The sequence below is a fragment of the Papaver somniferum genome, chromosome 6 (genome assembly GCF_003573695.1).
Source record: "Papaver somniferum cultivar HN1 chromosome 6, ASM357369v1, whole genome shotgun sequence".
Lineage (NCBI taxonomy): Eukaryota > Viridiplantae > Streptophyta > Magnoliopsida > Ranunculales > Papaveraceae > Papaver > Papaver somniferum.
In genome coordinates, this window is record NC_039363.1 from 98,446,817 (window position 1) to 98,470,742 (window position 23,926).

Genomic DNA, 23,926 nt, shown 5'->3' on the forward strand with positions numbered 1-23,926 from the left:
AGAATGCATAAAAGATGGTTATCTACTATCAATCATTATACATTCTCTATTCGACATAAGAGTGGTAAACTCAATCAAGTTGTAATACCCCGATTTCGGCAGTTGTTCGCCAATGGAATATAAGTAATGTTTTGTCATCTCCTAACACCAAGGCCTTTTAAGCACAAGTGGCTCCAGAGTTGGTAGAAAACACTGCAGTTAAGCATGCTTGGGAGGGAGCAATCCAGGCATGGGTGACCATCCTGGAAGTTGTTGATGGATTACCGCAGCCGTAGAAAACCCAAGACTTCCGGATGACCGCAGTGGCTAAGTGGGGACAATATAGGTGGAGGGACGGGTCATTACAAATGGTATTAGATCCGACGGCGGGTCACCTGCTGAGGGTGGGAAGGTACACTGGACGGGGTTAGTCCAGGTGCTTCTCATGGCAGGGAACGTCGAGGTTCTGGGATTGAATATATTCTGGAGTCGAGGACGACTCCAATTTAAGGTGGTGGTATTGTAATACCCCGATTTCGGCAGTGGTTCGCCGATGAAATATAGGTAATTGTTTGTACCATGATAAAATTGCCACATATAGGGACAGTATATTGTTTGGGCCACCATTTAACTGTCATCCAAGCCTGCCATCCGGCAAAACGACTCAGCTCACCAGCCGGACCACTGTTCCGTGAAGTCAACCTTCGGTTAATATTCAAAGTCAATGATCGGTCAACAATCAAAGTCAACTATCGATCAACGATCGAAACCAACATCAAGCGGTCAGGACTTAGATCGCCGGCCATGCTCCCCGGCCATGTACACCGGCCATGCTCCTCGACCATGTCCACCGGCCATGTCTCCCGTCCAAGTCCGCCGACCATGTTACCCGGCCTTGTCCATATGCGGAGTCCTCCATCCAGATTTCCAGCCATACTTCCATCCAATCTACAATTCACTTTCCAGCTAGTTTCCATCTAGACAACCAGCCCATTATGCATGTCATCCGATCAAGCCAGTCTTCCAGCAAGTCATGTCATTCAAAGCTCGACAGTCGTAGTAAACAGCAGAAAGTGAACTACGCTAGTCAAAGTCAAGATCATTGGTCAGATCCACTGGCCCATATCAGTTTTGCCCGTATCCACTGATCGAGTGCCAGAATCCCCCAGGAAGGTTTTAGAAGTTTCTGGATTGATTATTGGCCAAGTTACTTGCAGAGGAATCTTATCTCGAAATTAAGGTTTAACCCATATATTCAAGTGTATAAATAGAGGGGAAACTCAACCCTAATGGTATATGCCCTGATAGAGAAAAATACACCAGAAAACCTTTAAAGGGATCATAAATCATTATAATCAAAAGATCAATAACATATCCCCCCTATGGGGATTCAGCCGTGGATGTAGGCAACACTTTCCGAACCACGTTAAATTCGTGTCTCTGTCGTTCTTGTTTATTTAGTGTTATTAACCCTAACTTTCATCATCATCAATAAATCATTCGCGTTCTGTGCCTGGAAATATTTCTGGGTACAAACAGTAATGGTTTGTCCTTTCCTAACACCGAGGCCTTTTCAGCATAATTGGCTCCAGAGTTGGTAGAAAACTCTACCGTTAAGCGTGCTCGGGCGTGAGAAATCCAGGGATGGGTGACCACCCTGGAAGTTGCTGCTGGATTACCGCAGCGATGCCCGTAGAAAACCCCACTGTCGGATGACCGCAATGGCTAAGTGGGGACAGTATCGGTGGAGGGACGGGTCATTACACAAGTTGTTGATGCTTTGAGTAGGCGAGCTCATCTTCTTGTTACTCTTTGACATGAGAGTTTAGATTTTGATTTCTTGAAGGATATATATAGTGAAGATAAAGATTTTCAGTCACTTTGGGATAAGTGTGCAGTTTTTCTACAGGCAATGTAGATGATTACCTCATTCAGGATGGTTTTTCTTTTCAAAAGAAATAGATTAAGTACCACAGTGTTCTTTACGAGTTCAGTTGATTCAAGAATTACATGATAGTGTACTTGGTAGACATTTTGGTCGTGATAAAACCATAGCTTTATATGAAGAACATTATTTTTGGCTTTCCCTAAAGCGAGATATTCAAAAATATGTGCAAAAGTGTATGGTTTGTCAGCAATCCAAAGGAACTATACAAAGTACATGGATGTACACTCTTCTTCCAGTTCCAGATGCTCCTTGGGTTGATATTATCATGGATTTTGTACTTGGTTTACCACGTACTTCAAAAGGTAATGACTCTATTATGGTTGTAGTAGTCGTTATTCAAAAATGGCTCACTTCATAGCTTGAAAGAAGACCACAAATGCTTTAAATGTTGCTTTTCTTGTTTTCAAGAAAGTGGTTCGTTTACATCGAATTCCTAAGACAATCACTTCTGATCGAGACACTAAATTCCTGAGCTATTTTTGAGAGTCTTTGTGGTTTCTTTTAGGCACTAAGTTGCAGTACAACCAATGTAGTTAATATCGGATACCGGTTTGTCTCGGCCGAGGACCGGTACACTGGGACAACATTGTATCGGGGAGATTTCGGTTTCAAATATCGGTGTAATATCGGTTTTAAATTTATATATATAATTTATATTGTTTCACACAAAATTAGACAAGATAAAAATATATCAATTTTAGAAAAACAAAATTCATTCAAAACATAAGAGCCGATATATGAAGTTCAAATTGGAAAAAGGGGAGAAACTTCACAACTTTAAAGTTCACCATCTAGAATGATAATTAAACAGTACATTACATTTTTAATCAAATTCATTTGATTCATCATAGATATCATAATCTTCCGTAGCTCCATCATCTCCACCAAATAGTCCATAATTAGAGTCGCACATCAAATCATCAGTATCATATCCATCATATTAAGTATATAGGATTGGACAAGCAAAATAATTTGCAGTACCCCAACAGGAACTTGCTAAACCACCTCCAAGTGGGAACCCACCCCCACTGATTACAGTTCCCAATTACCTTCTCTCTCTTCGACTTACAAAAAAAAAAGAAAAAAAAAATCTCTCTCTTCGAGTCTTTCCTCCTTGTTTATGTCGAAATTTTAAACCCTAGCCCCAATTTTTCACTCACTATATCCTTCTCCGTTTCCATCACTGTAATCTCCATGGATTTCAGATTTTGACCTGCAAATAGAAATGCTCTGTCTCCTCCATATTACTTCCCTCCCAATTCCCGTAACAACAATTATTTCACAGAACAAGCAATGCGAGGTATGATTCACTAACTCAAAACAAAACCTTGATCTGATTTTCTTGATACTAATTTTTTTGCTTGTTTGTTTTTCAGATGGTTATTTCAGCAATGGAATCAAAAGAAGAGATTTCTTTAGTGATTCAGATCCTGTTAGAGAAGAAGCAATTCAAAGGGAAATTCAAAAAAGAAGAATTCGTGAAGAGATATTGCAGCTGAACTTATCCGTAGACGTGAATTAGAAGCTGAAGTTAAAAGAGAAATGGATATGGAGAGACAATTAGGGTTTCCATTACTTCCTAATTCGTTGCATAATAATCTTAATAATTAAGTGATTGAGGCTTTTTCTTCTAGGTTACAGGACAGATTTCCAATCTCATTACAACCTGAAGTTGAGAGCTTTGGAAGGCTACCATTTCAGCGGCATCCTGATGCGGTTAAAATCACTGAGGTTGGTAAGAGGAATTCGTTTTATAATTTACATTTAAATTAAGATTTGATTGAATTTTTTTTTCCCCTTCATTGTTTTGATTTTGATCTGATTAACTCTGATGTGTGTTAATGATTATGATGAATTGAATAGTAGGATTTTCCCAACTTGGGAATTGTAGAAAGCTAGAGCCAAACAAAAATTCTGAAACTGTCGCATATCGGGAAAACCGGACTATATCGTTTCGTGCATATCGGCCGATATTATCGGCTAAATATCGTACCACGATATTTGTGTTTTCGTTTCGCTCTAACAACGGTACACGAAATTCCGCCGATATTTCGGCCGGTACGAGCGAAATTGACTACATTGAGTACAACACAACTGCTCATCCTGAAACTATCGGCCAAACTGAAGTTGTCAATCATTTGCTAGGGAATTTAATTCGAGCCAAGGTTATTGGAGGCAAGGATAAACAATGGGATATCTCCTTCCACACATGGAGTTTGCTTAACACTTCAGTCAACAGATCTACAGATAAGACACCTTTTGAGATAGTATATCCTAAAGTTCCTAATCACATTTTGGATTTGGAAGTTTTTCCAAAGCTGTGACAGTCAAATGTAAAAGCAGATAATATGCTTGAGAAAACTTCTCAGATTCATCAAGAAGTAAAAACAAAACTTGAAGATTCCAACAACAAGTACAAAGAAGTTGCAAATAAACATAAAAGAATAAAAACCTTCAAAGAAGGAGAATTAATTTTGATTCATCTAAGAAAATAGCTCTTTCCTGCTGGAACTTACAACAAGACAAAGATGAAAAAGTATGGATCATTCAAGGCACTTAAGAAAATCAGTGACAATACTTATGTCATTGATCTTCCATCAAATTGGAGCATTTCTAATATCTTTAAATGTGCAAGAAGTTTTCACATTTCATGGAGAGAATGAAGTTCTTTTTAATGATAAACTCGAGGGCGAGTTTGTTTCAAGAAGGGGGAACTGATATAGTACATCTTTCCTATTACTTTGTTTATCAAACTCTTGTTTGAGTATTACTTGCCTTTCAAGTATTTGCTTTCCTAGTTTAGGTAGTTTTGGTTTTTCTTACCTAGTCAGGTCATGTAAGCCTTTATAAGGCTTTATCTTCTTGTTTAGAGAACAACTACGATTTTTATCATGATTATCATCTATATTAATTCTCTCTTTTATATCGTCTATTCGTATCTCTTTCACTCTCTTCGTATCTACAACAATATCTGCAATGCTTTCATCTCTTTCCCATATATTAGATTACCACCCAAATGCAATCTAGAAATCTCAGTATAAAAGGGTAAAACGAATACAATTACACTCAAAAATGATCTTTCTTCAACTCTTCGACTTTCAATGCTTTACAATAAAATCGATGCTGGTGGAGTTTCATCATGAAATATAAAACAACTAACTTCCCTGTATGCTAATGGCTTCATGATAGACACATTTTTGTGTCTAAGTTGTCCTCAATTTTTGTATTGTTGGTACTCAATTTTGTACTTATTATGATGTTTTATGTGTTTGTAGGTATTTTTGGGACAAACGTTTTTGCAAAATTCGGCTTGAAAAATTACTCGAGGCACCCCCCAGAGGACAGCTGCTAAACGGATTCTCAGTTTGGATAAGAGGCACCTAATTGATAAGGGGTACCCAGTTGATAAGGGGCACATTCTTTACTATTTACAACTCACTGCTAATTGCGCCCCATCATTGGATAAGGGGAAACCCTTCTTCATCGTTTAAACTATGAAAATGGCGGGAAAATATTGTAGTTCACTGCGTAATTTTCTGTTGGATTTTTCGAGGAGTTTCAGTGAGACTCAACCACTGGTTTCGATTGAGATGAACGTGATATGCCAAAGCAATGCTAGTGTGGGTGTTTATATGAGTTTAGTTGGGCTGTATAATCATTGGGAAGAGAACATCCGAGTATGTGACCGGAGGAGATAATCACAGGATTACAGTGAGTTTAGACGTGTGTTGCTCATGTTTGGACATATATTGGTCTCTGCAGAAGCGTGTGGGAGTTAAATAAGGAATATGCAGCAGTTGTTGATGCGTGAAAGAGCTAAAAAATAGAAAATTATTCCCGTGGAGATAAAAGTCATTAATGGAGGATTTTTGAATTGATTGTCGAGATTTCTTACGCCTGTTGAGTATAAACGAAGTGCTTGGGGTTCAGACAATGGTTACAGAGAGTTTGGGAGAGTTTAGAGCAAGAATATAGGTGATTGATCAAGTTGCAGAGAATACCTTTCTACTGCTGCTGTGAAGAACACGAAGAACAAAGTGCTTCCAAGGACAGTCATTTAGCTGCGGTGTCAGCGACAATTTCCTTTTATCGTTCTCCGTAACAGTTGGGTTTGTAACAAATATAAGTGTTACAAACCCGGTTTTAATCATTTTTTTTTTATCTCTTCTCATTATATGTGACATCTTTTGAGCAATGAAATCATATTTTGAGCGTGTTTCCATGATCAAGAGCTAAACCCAATCTCCGGGGAGATAAAGGAAGCCATTTTTCAATAGCTATGTGGTAAAATTTATTTAAATTTATTTATGCAATTCTTTTATGATTATTGAAAATTGAGTAAATGATTTGTATTAATTAGTTGTGTTTTCTCTTGATGAAGTATGCTTAGTTTAGGGCTTTTGATACTTCCGTCTTGCGATTAATAATTGATGTTTTGAAAATCTAATACAGGCAATGATTAGAATCACAATTTCTTTTGATTGGAGCTATATTTTCTAGAATTGCATGATAAAAATTAACATTGAATCACATGAATATTGGTGAATGGTGAAATCCTGACCCCTGATCTCTCTAATATAACCATTACATCAAATTTAATTTGCTTTAAAATTAAGTCTAAAAATCAAAATCTCTATAGGTATTGAACGAACCAGTTTCTTACCACTGTACAAAACCCCATCACTTTAGTCTCCTCACAAGAAATAATAAGAATAACATTATCAATCTGGTGACTTCATTATTAACAAACTTTTAAAGAAAGCATGGCCTGAAGTTTCACATCCCTTCATAGACACCATAAAATGACAGAGTTTCTTTAGTAGTAAGCTTTCCAAGTCTGATAGGGTTTGAAGCACAACTCACGGATCTAGGTTCTTATACTAAAAAGATAAACTTGTGTAAAGAAGAAAGAAAAAAACCAGAAAGACTAAAAAACACAAGATCTGTGATGATGGCAGTAAAAAACTTGAAAAAACACAAGACTCAAACCATGATTGCAAGTAAAACTCACAGATTAAGTCCGTTTGTCTAGCGCCAAAATGTAGCTGCAGGAAATCCCACAACTACACTCTTGATAAAATTAACACACAAACTTACTAAAACAAATAAAGAAGATTGGAATCAAGCCATACTATTTCTCTTGAAGGTTCATACATAGAGATAGTATCACTCAAAGTATACAAACCCTAATTTTCTCTCTCTCTATTCTCTCTGGATATTATATAGACTAGAGAAAACCTTATTACCCTCTATAAGGCCTTCATTCTCCTTATATAGGCCTTTTACATGGTGGATAACAGCTAATAAAGTGATTTCTTTTCCTACAAACTCGGCTAAATCTTCTCTTCGATGTCTCTTTATCGTATCGGTCTTGGTCAACGGTCTTTTCGTGCTGTCTTTATCGCTCTCATTCAATATGATAAATTATCGCTATGATATCTGGTGCTTTTATCGGATCCCTTCTTTATCGTGCATCTCTTATCGTTGAGGTTTGTCGCTGCCTTGTTATCGGGAAACTTTCTATTTGTCGTGTTCGCTACTTTCTAAAACATGGCAAGGCGATATTTCGTACCTACACCAATATAGCCTTAAACCAAAGAAGTGTGGTGCCTAAATATATGGTGGATCACTTAAACACGCCTTTTGTGATTAACATTTTCGGACCACCTTTTTAATTTTCTAACTACAGAAACAGAATACGTCTAGTAGTCATAAAACAAAGCTTTGTCATTGATAATCAAAATTAAATAACACAAAGCGCTAAACGAAAACACTAATTATCATTAAATAAGTATTGTTGGTTGATTTTTGCTGGGAAATATGACGCCTGTATTCCAAGTGTTTTTGATTCTTGCACAAGAAACACATCATCAACGCATTTCATCATCATCGAACGCACATATTCGAAATCATATTTTGAGCTCGTTCCGGCAACAAGGTTCTCAGAAAAGAGATGTCTTGGACCTCACGATTCAGCCAATAGTCTTAATCTTTAGTAAGTCGGGGTAATCTGTTCTCCCAGATGCCTGAAGCAAGTTTCTGAACCACTTTGAGACATTTACTTTCCATATTGAAGAAATGAATACCTTTGGGATCCATCCAGTGCAGTAAAATTTGATCGGAAAAGCTGATAAAGCGAAAATCGGGAGTGTAAGGAATTGAGCGTGAGTATAATAGGGTATCATCTCTATTTAGCACCTCTCGTCTCTGGTTAATAGGGTTGACTCAATTTGAGCCACGATGGGAAAATGCAATATAAAAATCTCGGTATAGAAGGGGAAAATGACTGCAATTACACTCTCGGTATAGAAGGGGAAAAATGATCTTTCTTTTAACTCTTGGACTTCGAATGCTTTACAAGAAAATAAAACAACTAACTTCCTTGTACGCTAATGGCTTCAGTCCCCTGCACCAGTAGTAAGAATAACATTATCAATCTGGTGACTTCATTGTTAACAAACTTTTAAAGTAAGCATGACCCGAAGTTTCACATCCCTTCATAGACACTAACTATAGATATGCCATCAATTTGTTCTCTAGATAATTCTGCATTGACCACAACAATCCTCCGGATTAAACAAAATAAACAAAAGAGATTTGCTGTAATAAATATGTTCCCACAACACTCCTCGGGATTTGTATTGAAAAATATAATCTTAATCGTTAGGTGAATTAAGATTTATACTTGATGAATGAATTATAGACCTCCAGATGATTCACGATATTCCTCGAGATGTGTTCTTGATGATGAAGAGATCTTACCTCAACTCTCCAATGACTTTGGCTCTTCTAGAATTGTTGATGAGTGAAAAAAAAGATGGGGGAACCTGCAAAGACACTCTGATGACTCAATGAGTAAGAGCTCTAAGCAGGTTTTTATGGGGAGAGAAGGATTAAAAATGTGTACCTTTCCAGTTGGAATTCCACCTCTATTTATAGGTTATGGAGGAATTGTATCCAGTCCAGTTTACATCTAGATACATTTTGACTATGTATCTAGACCAAGTGCTTTCCAGGTTCAGTAACTGATTCCTCCTTTTTCTGATGATCTGTAACTTCCAGTTTATACCTGGTCTTGTCAGTAACTGATTCCTCTTTTTTCTGAGGATCTGTAACTTCCAGGTTAAACCTGGTATACTGGTATAAAAGGATAATTGCTGACAGGGATATAATTATCCTTTCCATATTTTTACCCAAGAGCTCAATGTTTATCTTGGATAGAATTATTGGGCTGGGGCACTTAGGACCATATAACAAACTATATGGTACAGAGCAATGCTATCCCCCACGACTCTGTGGGAGAGATTAATAAGGTATCAACTTATCACTCGTTGGATTTTCTCATAAAATGTTGGATTGATTTTACTTTTACTTTTGCGCTTATATACAGTTGTCGAAATTAACATATTAGAGTTTGGTCCCTTATCTTATAAGTTAAAAAGAAAACCATCCTCTCTATACAATACTTTCTCATAATTATTGAGAAGAGCATACGTCTCTTAAGAAAAAAGCTCACCTTCTTTTTAGATTGAAAACCCATGTTTCTCTGATCTCGTATGTTTATGGTTTTATAAGGATGAGTCCTCGATGAAGTTTGAAAAACGAGTTTGATCTTAGTTTATTAAATGATTTTGATTTTAGTGTATCGAACTCCCATTATAATTTAGCAGAATCATGTAAAAAAAAAGTATTATTCAAAGAAACTTCTTACTTTGTGTGGTTTTCTCTGGTTTATTTTGATTTTCTTTTTAATAAAACCAATAATTTGATTATTATGCTCTTAATAGAAAGGAAGTAAGTCAGTAATCCTTAATTACAGTCTTTTTAATGAACCAAAACCCTAGTTATCTTTATACAGTAAGATATACTACCTCCGTCTCTAAAAAATAGGCAGCTTTGTGTGTAAATTGACACACAAAGCTGCCTATTTTTTAGAGACGGAGGTAGTATGAATTATGAATTAGGAGTTCTCTTTAGATTTTGGTGTTGCAGGAGTTTTCTTTAGATTTTGTAAGCATAAATATTATGCAGTTCTTGTATTAGATAATTTTTAGTGGTGATGGTGTTGCTGCTTCGTGATCAGGTAAGATGCAGTTGGTGCTAACTCTGGTTGTCAATGATGTTGGTGGATTGTGGCTTTGCTGGTGGTATTAGTAGAAAGTTATGGTGGCTTTTCGTACCAAGGGTTTTCGTCTAAGGGTCCTTGTTCAGTGTCTCTACTTAAAAATGTCAATCCAGAACTTCTACATTAGTAAAACTATGAATCTTATGCAGTAAATTTTAGTTTCTGTTACTAATTGGCGTTTGTTCCCAAAGTGCCTGTTTCCCCCTGACTTACCAATACTTCTAACTAAACAACAAATTCCTACTTAGTTTGAGTAGTCATCTTCACAAGAGCACTGGTGCCAGTACCTACGATCAATAGGTTCTTTTCATTGGCAAGATTTCAAAGTTTGGCTTCCTTTTGTTTATCGAGAATTCTCATGAGCTCATTTAAAGGTAGTTGATCATATCAGTAATGTAGTTTAATATAAACACATATACACGCACGACTGATCAACAATGAGATCAATAATGATTTATTTGTGCTTTAAACTCAAAAAGATAAAAGAAACAAGACATGATACGAAGTGAAAAAAAATTAGTGGACCTAACTCTAATTTGCTAATTCAGCCAACAAAAGGTAAAGTAAAATCAATCCTAATGGTTAGCAAAATGATCCAACGAGTGAGAAGCTGACTCTTTATCAAGCTCTCCCGTGGAATCGTGCGGGATAGCACTGCTCAGTAACTGATTCCTCTTTTTTCTGAGGATTTGTAACTTCCAGGTTAAACCTGGTATTCTGGTGTAAAAGGATAAATGCTGACATGCACTACAAAACAAGTAGCTTCTAGGGACGGTTGTTTTGAAAAAACCGTCCCTAAAGAAGGATATTTGAGACGTTGATGGCCTGACCGTCCCTAATAGTCATAGAATATTTAAATCAAGGCTAAAATATGTCCGTCCCAAAAAGAAAACATGGCCAAATAGTATTAGTGACGGTGGAACAGGGGATGGTACATAAACCGTCCCTAATACCTCTTGGGACGGTTTTTTGTCCTCTTGGGACGTTTTTTGGCCGTCCCAAAAGGCCTTCTGTTTTGTAGTGAGGGCTGCAATTATCCGTCGATATTTTTTTTGCCCAATATCCCAATGCTTATATTAGGTAGAATTATTGGGCTGAGGCACTTGAGCCCATATACCAGTACAAACAAGATTCTAGAGAATTAAGTAAGATGGCAACAGACTGTCATCCATTTACGAATCCAAAAAAAAAGCAACACTACATAAGAATGAACCCTGATTTTGGGCATACCTAAATCTTTCTAGGCATACAAAGCAATAGTCCTAACTTGGGTGACCTTATAAGGGGTACCCTATGGGTAGTTCAATTACCTATATGCCCTTAAATCTTTTAAATTACTAATCTATCCTTAACCCTAATACAAAAACCTATAATCAATAAACCTAAAATCAGTTTCATTCACCTTCAGCCAAACCCGTTCATCTTCTCCAAAAAAATATTCATCGCATCATCGCCGAAATTTGATCGTCGATTCGTGAAAAGTTAATCAACGATTAAACTCATCAATATAATGGGTCGTCGTAAGCAAGTATCTCGTTCTAATCGATCAATTGAACAACCTTTTGAAGAAGAAGAAGATTTAGAGAGTGAAGAAGAAACTGAAAATCAACCACAAATCCAACCGGAGGAAGAGATTGAAGATGAACCAACTCCTGAAATGAGAATAAGAAGGTTAGTTCTACAAACCCATCTCGTATTTGATGTTTCGGTTGGTATGATTGGCTTAATTCGTCAACAACATGGTTTGTGCAGCGGTTACAGGGTTGGGTTCGGCGTAAAATCAAGTTTAGATTTGCGCCGAACTGTTCTTCAAACTCAACCCTGAAACTGCATATGAACGATTCGGCTTAAAATGCATATCAGTTTTGCGCCGAACCTAGTGACATAGAGCCTTGTATTTATGATCGGCTTATTCGATGGCATTAGATTTGCGCCGAATTTGTGTTGTGGAAATTTCATAAATTTTGCATGTGTATAGGATCGGCTTGTATGGCAGTACTAGTTCTGGGCTGAATAAATGTTGTTTCAATTTCATAAGTTTTGCATGTGTATAGGATCGTCTCATATGGTAGTATTGGTTTTGCGGCGAATAAATGTTTGAATTCATAATTTTAGGTTCGTCTTATTCAATTGTATTGGTTGTGAGCCGAACAAATGAGATCGGCTTATAAATAGTTTGTGGTATGAGCCGAACCACTCTCTGTGTAAGCTATTGAAAATTCTAAGACATGGTTCGGCTCATATGTGTTATTTCGGGTAAGTCGAGCCTTCTTATTTTTTGACAAGTTTTTGGCATTTGAAATCCATATTTCGTATAGTTTGTATCCCTTTCTTGTTCGAAGTAGTCTTATAACTTTCATACTTGTGTCAGGACCGATGCAACTAAAAAGAGGAAGAAGATCGAGGTAACACCTTCTACTTCTAAAACTCCCGATCCTCGAGGAGGAGGTAACAAAAAATTGGGAGCGGGAGGTAGAGGAGGCATTTTAGAAGAAGAAGCTGAACAAGTAAGACTTGAAAAACAAGAAGAAGGAATAGCTGAAGATGAAGAAGTAGAAGGAATAGCTGGAGATGATAATCAAGAAGTTCATCAAGAAACACAAACCGAAGGAAAACCCAAGAAATACAAGAAAGGTAAGAAGGTGGCAGAACCCGAGAAAGAGAAGGACGATGTTGATCGACGGATCACTGGTTTACACATTCCTGATGAAGATGACGTAATTACACCTCGATAAGATGGTTTGCCTCATGGTCTTCCGGAAGATGGAGGAAATGTGTTGATTGGTTATGTCGAATCTTGGGCGAAGAGAATTTATGAGACTCCTGATCACAATCGTGCAGTCCGAGTATTGAGACACCAGAGGGCAGCGGAATGGAAACTTTCTGAAGAGGTTCCTGAGGTGATTGCTTACGTACAAGCCAGTGCTTTATGGCCTGCTATCAATTATGGACATAAGGAATATGATAGTGTGTCGACCTCTGCCTTTACCGAGCGCTTTTTTCCAGAAACTTACACATTTCAATTACCTTTTGGAGAGATGGCAATACTCCTGATGAGACTAGAAAGATTACAGGCCTTAAAGCAAGGGGTAGAAGTGTGGATGCTGATTTTTATGACATGAATTGGGATGAGCTCTACAATTTGTTCGAGGAAAGTCTTGGTTGGGATTCAAACAAAACTGAGTTGGAGTTTTGTCGATCCGTTAAAGATGTCAATTCCGTATGCACTCCCAATGGCAGAAATAAGAAGAATAAGAAGATCTAGCTGACTAACTTGAAAAAGGAGTTTGAGAACACAAAGCAGAGAGTAATGGATCCCGTCAAAGTGAAGCAAGCCGGAACTGCCTACTTGCTTTATACTCTTGGTAGAGACATCTTTCCCGACACAACCGGAAACAAGGTAAATGCTAATTATCTCCAATTGGTAAAGAATCTTGAAACTTGTAACAAGTATGCTTGGGGAACGGCTACGCTCGCTTACCTGATGGAACAACTTTCCACCGCGTCTAGGTTGACAAGTACAAACATCGGAGGGAACTTCACTTTGCTCCAGGTAACTTTTGGGAGTTCAGAGTATGGTTCGGCTTATAACCATAAAATCGTATAAGCCGAACTTGTTATTTATTTGGTTCGGCTTGTATTACATGATCCATATAAGCCGAACAGTTCTCTGAGTTTGCAAACTTTATTCTTACTTTGATGTTTCTAAGTAAAAATTGTTTCTATCACTTCAATTCCTTTGATTTTTGAATGTGGTTCTTTGGATGTAGGTGTGGATATATGACCATTTCCCAATTTTGAACTTGGCCAAAGTATTTGAGAAGGATGTCGATTATGTTGATACAGAGCCAACTGCAGCACGGTACGAGGACTCGAAGAAAAGGAACAAAAAACACTTGGTGGCAAGTTTGAGAGAGACGTTAGACCTACTGGGTGTTGATGATGTCACTTTTCAACCATATGAGAAGGAAGATGAAGAAGATGAAGTTGTTGAAGATGAGGATATGTCGGTAGGTATGTATCATGGGCCATTGTGGTATCCCGGTGGTTATGTTATATACTATCCTCGGTGAGTACTCCGTCAATTAGGATGCGTGCAAAAGGTTCCTTTGTTTGATGAGAAATTCAGGTTGTTACCAAAGAGTGGTACTGGAACTAAAAGCACCACTTCATCTTGGGAACCAAAGTATGATCCTGATCTCACCCTTGAGTTTTGGAATAACTTAGAAAATCACACATTAGATGCGTCCAAGTTAGCACCTTTACTTGATGATCCATGTGAAGAGGATCCAGGCTATATGGATTGGTATAACCAAATTTCTCATCCCTTCATTATCAATAAGAAAAGTCAAAAGGTAGCTGATAAGGGGAAGGCGAAGGCAAGATCACCAACAAGTCTACTTCCGAAGATGTAATCAATGCTTTCAAGATAATGGTAAGAATGACTTCACTTTATACTATTTTCATATATTAGTTATGGTAAAAATGTCTTCAACCTCACGGTTATAAGTTGTTGACAAATGAAAAAATAGGTTGCCGCGGGTAGGGAGATGTTGAAAAAAATGAAGGCCAAACTTGGTTGCAACACACCAATGACCATGGAAGAACAAAAATACCTCTACAAAAAGTGGGATGCAATCATCAACAAAGGAGAAGGACCCGAGGAACCCACACAAAAGCCTACCACTAAGAGGTATCGACAAGTTGGTGAAGGTACAAACCAAGATGGTGCTACCGGCCAACCCGGTAATGATGCGTCGGAAGATGAAGACCAAGGTGGAAGAAGAGGTGGTCGTGCAACTAAGAAGAGGGGTCGTGGTTAAATGCCCTTTAATGTTTCCAAGTTCCTTTTAATGTTTTCTTAAGTTTTAAGTACACTTTTATGGTGTTGCGAACACCTTTGGTTTTAAGTGCTGAACTTTGTTTTTAATGGTGCTGGGATTGTGTTATGGACACCTTGGATTTCATGTTTTAACTCTGGTTCGGCGTATCCTGTAATGTTAGTTACGCGCCGAATCCTTTTTCCTTCAGGTTCGGCTTAGATCTTCAAACTCGTATAAGCCGAATCTGTTAGAAGTTTTAAAATTTGAAATTCTATCCATTACATAAACGGATTCGGCTTATGTTCAAACCTTCTTATGAGCCGAACATTGTCTATTTTTGCACAAAAACCTATGAAAGACTCTTTTTTGAAATATATAGCCGTTGTAACCTGATTATATATAGGCATACATGGTTTTTCATAATCTTCAGAGAATATACTAAAAAAAATGGCACCCTCAACTCATGAGTTTACTTTAGAAGAAGATTTGTCTCTTTGCACTAATTACGTAGCATACTATCCAAAGAAGGGTGAAGAACGACGAGTGAAGGGATTGATGAGTATGTACTACTTAGTTAGAATTCATGAAGCCTTCAGCACCGAAACGGGTAATCCTCACAACCGGTATAGTGTGGCCTTGTTTTGCCGAATTGGAACTATTAAAGAAACGGTGAAAGACTTTATAGCTTTAGTTCGGATTGTGAGTCTATATCGTCTCAAGGGTGAAACAAATTCTGAGATTGAAGATCGAGCTCTAGAGGAATGGCGAAGATGGAAAGGAAAGAATTTCGAATACAAAGATCACTACTACATTCTTAGAAGGTTTCTCATTACCCGTTTAAGATATTAGAAGAATTCGATTAGAAATTTATTGTAACGCTATTATGTAACGGGTGTGTAATCCACATTTTCTATGAATTTGAAAAGTATATTTGGAATGATATAATATTTTTTGTGTTCATGAATCATGAAAGGTTCGGCTTATCCTGTAACTCCAGTTATGCGCCGAATGTTGAAATCCATTGTTCAGCTTTCTTAAAAAATATAATACAAACCGAACCTAGCCGAGTAACTTGGGTTTTTTTTTGGTCAGGTTCGGCTTGCAGTGAAATAATATTATAAGCCGAACCTGACAAAAAAACTCTGGTTTTTTTTTTGTCAGGTTCGGCTTTCATCAAAATAATACTCTAAGACGAACCTGACAGAAAAACTCTGGATTTTCATCACTCTGTTAGGTTCGTCTTTCCTTGAACTAAAGTTACAATCCGAACAATCTCATGTGTTCATGGTTCCAGTTTCTAGAAAACAACACGTTCCATAACCAAAAAAGTAAATCATTCAAGTATTTCGTTTTGATGGGTACATGTAATTGCAATTCTAGTCAAAATATCATCCTCATCATACACGAAAATAAAAAGACACAAAATACGCGGATAAATCCATGAAACATTTTTATGGAGATCCTAAACGAATCTCATCCTCTTCACTGACCTCTTTCTCATCCTCTTCACTGACCTCATTCTCATCATCTTCACTGACCTCTTGCTTATCATCTTCATCCTCATCACTTGAAAACGTAATTACTTCTCCACTTGGAGGATGCACATTCAAAGATATCCAAAGATCCATTTCCGTCGCATAATTTGCACACCAATCCATCGCAAAATTATTTTCAAATCTAGGCAAAAAGGCTGCACTCATCAAAGGTGGTAATGTGCAAGCGGGTCTAAGTTTGAGGACGATAAAATGACAATTTTGAACAAATCCAAGAACAAGTCTTCTATCCTTTACACCTTCATTGCAAGGTTTTGTTGGAGGCGCGTAAGTAAAGCTACTACCCGTCCATGAGAAACAATGTACGACGCAATCGAATGTCTCCGCTATTAAAAACCCACAAATGGGCATTGACATCCAATGTTCTTCGGTAATGATAAAATCCTCATGCAAACTACGTTCGAATGAAATGTACTACGATGCCACCCCTGCATCTCCTCTTGCACATGTTCTCATCATTGTCTTATAGAAATCTTTGTTTTTACGTAGGGTTTGTAACATTCGTTGCCGAATATAGTTAACTTCATTTTCAGGGGGCACGAGATTGTTCTCTTCCTTAAAAGGACCAAGTTGTTCCGACGTGACGTGATATCCACAATTTCCATCACCTTGCACGTCGTCCATTGCTACAATATGCTCATGAATTATTGGCGATAGATCTTCCAAGTAGTTATCGTATATAAAATTGATAGGCCTCAAATACTTACCGGACTTATCTCTTCTAGGTCCTCTCATCCTACCAATTGCATGTACGGTCCTTTTCTCCTTTATCTTAGTTTGTGAAGGATACATCTTAGCCTTCCTCTTGACATCCTCTTTATTATCCTTTGCTTGTGCCGAACAATCATTATTATTCATCTCTTTGTTACTTGTTTCGGCTTTTTGAATACTTGGACGACCTCGTTTTTTTGGAACTTTGACTTCTTCCTCCTTCATCAACTTCTCAATTTCCTTTTTTGCCTTTTCAATCCTTGCATCATGGTAGTCAACGCCGGATAGATCCCTCTTATTACCTAATAGTTCCTTGTCGGCTTGTCTAGTTTGAAAATTATTCATTTTCTTACTCTTCCTACCTTTCGGTTCACTCTTCTCCAGCTCCAAAATATTTTCTTGGATGAAAGGATACATGACCGGCATCATGTTGTCCCATAGGAATTTCTTTTGACCTCGGCCCATATTCGTATACATCTCCGCCAACTTTTTGCCATTTGTCGTGTCCCATTTCTCTAGATCATCTTCATCGTCTTCGGTTGGGAGAGGATCGAAGTTTAATTGTTTCCAAAAATGACCAATATCCTCAAATGGTATGATACCATCCTTGTACCGAAGTAGGTCGTGGAGGCATGGAAGTCCTTAGATGTCTTCATTTTACAAACACACTCTTCCTCCAAGTTGGCGCCTAACGTCTTAATCAAATCCACTTATTCCATCAACAAGTCGATGCATATATGTGAGACTCTATAAGTTAATTCCCGTAGCCATTTACTACCATAATTCTTGTGTCTGAACATAAGGTTATGCTCGAAGGTAGCTTTAGTTCTTACAACATCACTTTTGAAATATTCAACAATTGCATCAAAAACCGTGACAAAAGTGTCAACACATCCAAAAAGGTTCTTCTTTAACCGATAATGAGCCGACTCTACCATACTTGTGGCTTGGTTGTCGAAGTGTTTGTGCCGATTTGTGAAACAAAACACGAACCTTTCTTTATTAGGTTCCAACACATATTTAACCAAGTAAGTAATGACATCGGGGTAGCCGGTCTTCCAATGCTTAATAAGCATTTTAAATTTTTCTTCGTAGACATCCTTGGTGATTGACCATACCAAAGCTTCCCATTCGCCTTGGAAAGAAGCCCACAACATCTCATTATGTTCATATTCTTTCAATAATTCCTTCTTTTTCTTTACTCGTGTCTCCTCCGGTTGGATTTTAGCAATATTCTCTAATTCCTTCAACTTAAGTGGTTGAATTTTCGATTGACATTTTTTCCTCACATTGCACCATATGTGAAACGTACAAAGAAAATTGAATGCATCCGGAAATACCTTCTTAATACCATACATCAACGATGAATCTTGATCGGAAACGAACACTTTAGGAAGAGCACCCTCCCAGAAGATTAACTTCAATTGTTCTAACGCCCAAACATAACTCTTTTTCTTCTCGTTTTTCAAGAAACAAAAATCCACGGTGAACGGTGCCTTTGTCGAAGTATGCCCCACAATGTTCATCAACGACATCTCATATTTATTAGTCTTGTACGTGCAATCCAATATAATAACTTGTGGGAAGCATAGAGCCAATTGGACGCATTCCGGGTGGGCAAGGAAAAGGTGTGTGACTTGACCGAACTCATCCAACTTCTTTTGGAAAGCGTAGTTATTCTTCACCTCTTACCACATTACTTGTTGCATCACCATCCTACCTTGCAAATTGAGTCTTCTAATCTTTTGTCTTGCATTGTAGATAGTTTGCACAGTCGACTTGTTATTCTTGTTGTCCACCTTCAATTTGCTAAGAATCCTAGACGTTGCAAACGTGCTCGTGTCATTTTATCCACTTCTAGCATCTCACCGGGTTTGAGTCGCGCAACTTTCGCATGTCCATGCAGGTCTTTGGGACGTGGGTGGTTATGACGACAATCCATATCTTTATTCATTATCCAATATTGATATTCTTTGTTCAAGGACTTATTCTTGAGGTTGAAAACGATCTTGAAAGGGCAATTTATTTTCTTCGTCTTCGTCCTATTCTTTCTCCCGGTCTTCCCAACATATACAGTACCCTTTTTAACCTTGCTAGCGCCGGTTCCACTACGCTCACAAATCATTTCAAACCGATCCCATCGGCTTTGTTGTCCTTTAACTAGTACACAATTTATCTTCATCGCGTGTTCCTCAAGCCAATCCAGAACTTCAGGTTTAGTTTTCCATCTCTGCGTTCATTCCAAAACAAGTAATTAGAAAGGTTCATTCCAAAACTTTGGAATATTCCGACAACATTAAGTTAAACAAAAGGTTCTTACATACCAAATCATTTTGGAAGTGATCCTTGGTATCCTCGTGAATTATGTCTACTGGATCAGGTTGATCTTCCATGGGTATGATCTACAAAGAATATCACAAGGTTCAAATACTTGAAAGGAAAAATAATACAAATATTCGGCTCATACGATAATCATAGTATGTGTCGAACCCTGAACATTTAAAGGTTTCGGCTTATACGATGTTCTCTATATGTGCCGAACCAATAAAAATATTTCAACCCAAAAATTAAAAATTTATGTTCGGCTCATACGATAATCATATTATATGCCGAACTATGAACATTTAGAGGTTTCGGCTTATACGATATTCTCAATATAAGCCGAACCAATAACAATATTTTAACCCAAAAAACAACAAATTGATGTTCGGCACATACTATTTGCGAAATAAGCCGAACCAGTAATTGTTTTTTTTCCGGGCTATTCAGGATGTTGTTCGTCTTACTATGAAACTTTCATATAAGCCGAACTGTTCATCAATTGGTAGATCCGTCTCATAGATGTGAGCCGAACCTCAACCTGTTTCGCCGAACCATGATCCAAAAAACCTAACTTTTGATAATTAAGAGTTGTAGAAGTGAGATTAAGCATAGAACGGAAGTGTACCTGTGTATCAAAAGCATTGGGTTCCTCATCAATGTCTCCATCATCAGGATTTGGCTCATAAAAATCATCATCTTGAGTTTGAGCTTGAGTTTGAGTGGGTGTAAAATCATTCTCATAATCTAAGAAATCAGCCATTTGGGAATCATTGGTGTAGTTGATGTGTATTTTCCTAGGTTTTTTAGATGAATTATGACCCTCCTCATCCTCCATTGAATCAAGAATTAAAATTTTCTCACTTTCTCCTTCTCTTTCTCTCATTCTCAATAAAAACTTTGATTTTTTTTCTCCAAAATTTTTCATCTAAACAACCTTTATAATTCTGAAAATTATCTTAATCACTAAACAAAATATTTAATCACTAATCAATATTACTAACACTAATACGTAAAGGGCAGATTTGTCATTAAAAAGAATTTGGGTTAAGGAATTATCTGAATTTGCTATTTCACAACCTTTTTTGTCTTTATTCAGTATGCCCAGAAAGATTTCAGTATGCCCAAAATCATAGTTCATCAGAATATGAAAGCTCTCAATGATTTTATTTTTCACTAACAAAACCAATGGAAGTGTGGGTGTGCAACTGCCCACCCAGCCCAAATGCCCTCAAGCCCAATTATGATCTCTTAAGCCAAATTTTAGATATTTTTACTCATTTGCACCCCTAAAATATGTGTTAATTGATAAGTTGCCCGCCCATTTTCTAAATCCTGGCTCGCTATAGAGCCTCAAACAAAAGAAATGTGGCGCCTAAATATACGGTGGATCACTTAAACACGCCTCTTGTGATTAACATTTTCGGACCACCTTTTTAAATTTCTAACTACAGAAACGGAATACGTCGTCGTCCAGTGTTCATAAAACAAAGTCATTGATAATCAAAATTAAATAACACAAAGCACTAAACGAAAACACTAATTATCATTAAAGAAGTACTGTTGGTTGATTTTTGCTGGAAAAAATGACGCCAATAATCCGAGTGTTTTCGATTCTTGCACAAGAAACACATCCTAAAGGCATTTCATCATCATCGAACGCACAGATTCGAAATCAGATTTTTGAGCTCGTTCCGGCAACAAGGTCCTCGGAGAAGAGATGTTTTGGACCTCATGATTCAGCCAATAGTCTTCGTCTTTAGCAAGTTGGAGCAATCTGTTCTCCCAGATGCCTGAAGCAAGTTTCTGAACCACTTTGAGACATTTACTCTGCAGATTGAAGAACTGAATACAATTGGGATCCATCCAGTGCAGTAAAATCTGATCGGAGAAGTTGATAAAGCGAAAATTGGCAGTGTAAGGAATTGAGCATATCAAAATATCAATTGTCTTCTTGAGCCAAACTTGGTTGTCTTTGTAAAATTTCAAGTGAACCTTCTCCAAAGTAGTAGTAGTTGTATTACTTTTCCAAAGAAGAATCGCAACACCTAAAAATCCAGCTAACTCGAACAGCCGAATATGGTCCTTACTGGTGGGGAATTCATTACTTGCAAGTGGGATTCGGATGTATTGACACTTGTCTTGATGAAGGTCAAACTGGAGAATTATTCTGGTGGGGAATTCATTCCTGCCAGACAACATCTTTGTAGGAATCAATCAAAGGTTCAATGGATTATTTACTGAGGTCAGAAGTGGAATAAAGAGGGAAATACCCACACAATTGAATTAAACAATCACAAACCTGATTACTAAAAGCAACTCTCAGATCGATCACCACCCAAAGGCAATCTAGAAACCTCGGCATAGAAGGGGAAAATGACTAGAATCACACTCGAAAAGGATCTTTAGGTTCTTTAGCTTTTCGACTCTGAATGCTTTACAAGCCAATGACTTCAGTCCCCTGCACAAGCAGTATAAGAATAGCATTATCAATCTGGTAACTTCAGTGTTAAGAAACTTTCAAACAAGCATGACCCGAACTTTCACATCTCTTCATAGGCACAAGACTTACAATTATTAACAGGGAGAAACAATGTCTTCATCACATACATTTAATCAGTTAAAGACTGTTAGGATACAGCTTCCACCATGTCAGTCTTTTTGCCTGGAACCAACAAGTGGATACTACTCAGTGATAACAGTGAAGGTTTGCTCAACAGGTCATGACGTTCACTTATTGAGATGGCTACATTATCTGTGATCAACAGCATCAACAACATAACTGCAATAGGCAGAAAAGGAAGAAACAATTAAGCAAACACGAGTACAGCTTTCCATCCTGCCAGCAGAAAGCCGCTGGAATGAATTAATATTGAACATTAACCACCATAAAATCCTTTGTTGTTATACCGATGCATTAACAAACCATGATAAGTGCTTGCTAGAAACCACAGAATTGCCTTTTCAGTATCCCTAGTTAACAACCACTACACTTTGGTTTATAGAATCAAATAAGAAATCAAGAAGCAGACTTAAATTCAGAATAAGTATAGATGATTTCTACATTGACAGAGAGTGATTAAGTCTATAAATTTAGGTTACCATTATTAGATGAATGTTTGATTTACCGGACCACTTTACTTATTCCAAATTTAAGTAAAGTGGTAACCAAAGTTACCAAAATTTAAGTAAAGTGGGAACAAAAGTTCTCTGCGGTAACCTGAATTTTTCAGACTGATTTACCTGTAGAGTGTGTTGGACACCTGAAGAACAGAAACGAGGTACTGCAGCAAACAATATTGCAGATCTTCCAATCTATCAAATCAATGATGAAGTACAGAACACTAACAGAACCAACAGAGCCTTAAAATCAAAGATATGTGGCGCCTAAATATAAAGTCAAATGATAAATCCAAATGTTAGAAGAATGGTGAATCAATGAAATACACTTCCTGTGATTAAGATTTTCTGATCACCTTCTAATATTTCTATGTACAGAAACTCAATATGTCTGGTAGATAAATAAAGCTTTGTCATTGATAATCAAATTTTAATAAGCACAAACCACAAGACGAAAAACCTAATTCTCGTTAAAGAAATACTGTTGGTTGATTTTTGATGGGCGAAATGAGGCCAATACTCCAATCGTTTTTGGCTCGTGCACAAGTAATATATCCTCAATGCCTTTCACCATCATCGAGCATACAGATGCAAAATCAGATTTTTGAGCCCTTTCCGGCAACAAGGTTCTCAAAGAAGAGATGTTTTGGACCTCACAATTTAGCCAATAGTCTTCGGCTCTCGCACGTTCGGGTAATCTCTTCTCCCAGATGCGTAAAGCCAGTTTCCGAACCACCTTAAGACATTTACTGTGCACATTGAAGAAATGAAAACAATGGGGATCCATCCAGTGCAGTAAAACCTGGTCGGAGAAGCTCATAAAGCGAAAATTTGCCCTATAAGGAACTGAGCACAGCGAAATATCAATCGTCTCCTTGACCCATACTTGGTTGTCTTTGTATATTTTCAAGTGAACCTTCTCCAAAGTAGTTGTTGTATTACTTCCCCAAAGTAGAATGGCAACACCTAAAAATCCTTTAAACTCGAACAACCGAATGTGGTCCTTATTAGTGGGGTATTCATTTCTTTCAAGTGGGATTCGGATGTATTGAAACTTGTCTTGGTGAAGGTCGAACTGGAGAATTGTCCGAGGATCCGAAGTCTTCCAAAACAAAGCTCCTCCACCTCCATAGGGAGTGAATAAGCCTTGAACTGACGTGGCTTTCTGTTCCGGGAGATTCATTTCTTCCCAAGAGGATTTGGTTCCAGATGTGTACACAAAACCCTGGCGACACCCAGTTTTGAGAACGATTGAAATGAGTACCAATTTATACTCATTGTTAATGGAATCGAACCCAAATCCACGAGACACCAGGGTATACCCGAACCCTCTAGTTGGATTAGGATC

The 23,926-nt window shown here is 37.6% G+C and overlaps 1 long non-coding RNA gene across 1 annotated transcript; it reads right to left on the bottom strand.

Annotated features, from left to right (window-relative positions):
• Nucleotides 1-20,935: 20,935 nt before the first annotated feature.
• Nucleotides 20,936-22,690, bottom strand: LOC113288546. The gene is made up of 3 exons (XR_003330653.1): nucleotides 22,031-22,690; nucleotides 21,761-21,919; nucleotides 20,936-21,646 (listed from the first exon to the last, which is right to left on the bottom strand). It is a non-coding gene; the product is annotated as an uncharacterized LOC113288546 (long non-coding RNA).
• Nucleotides 22,691-23,926: the final 1,236 nt, after the last annotated feature.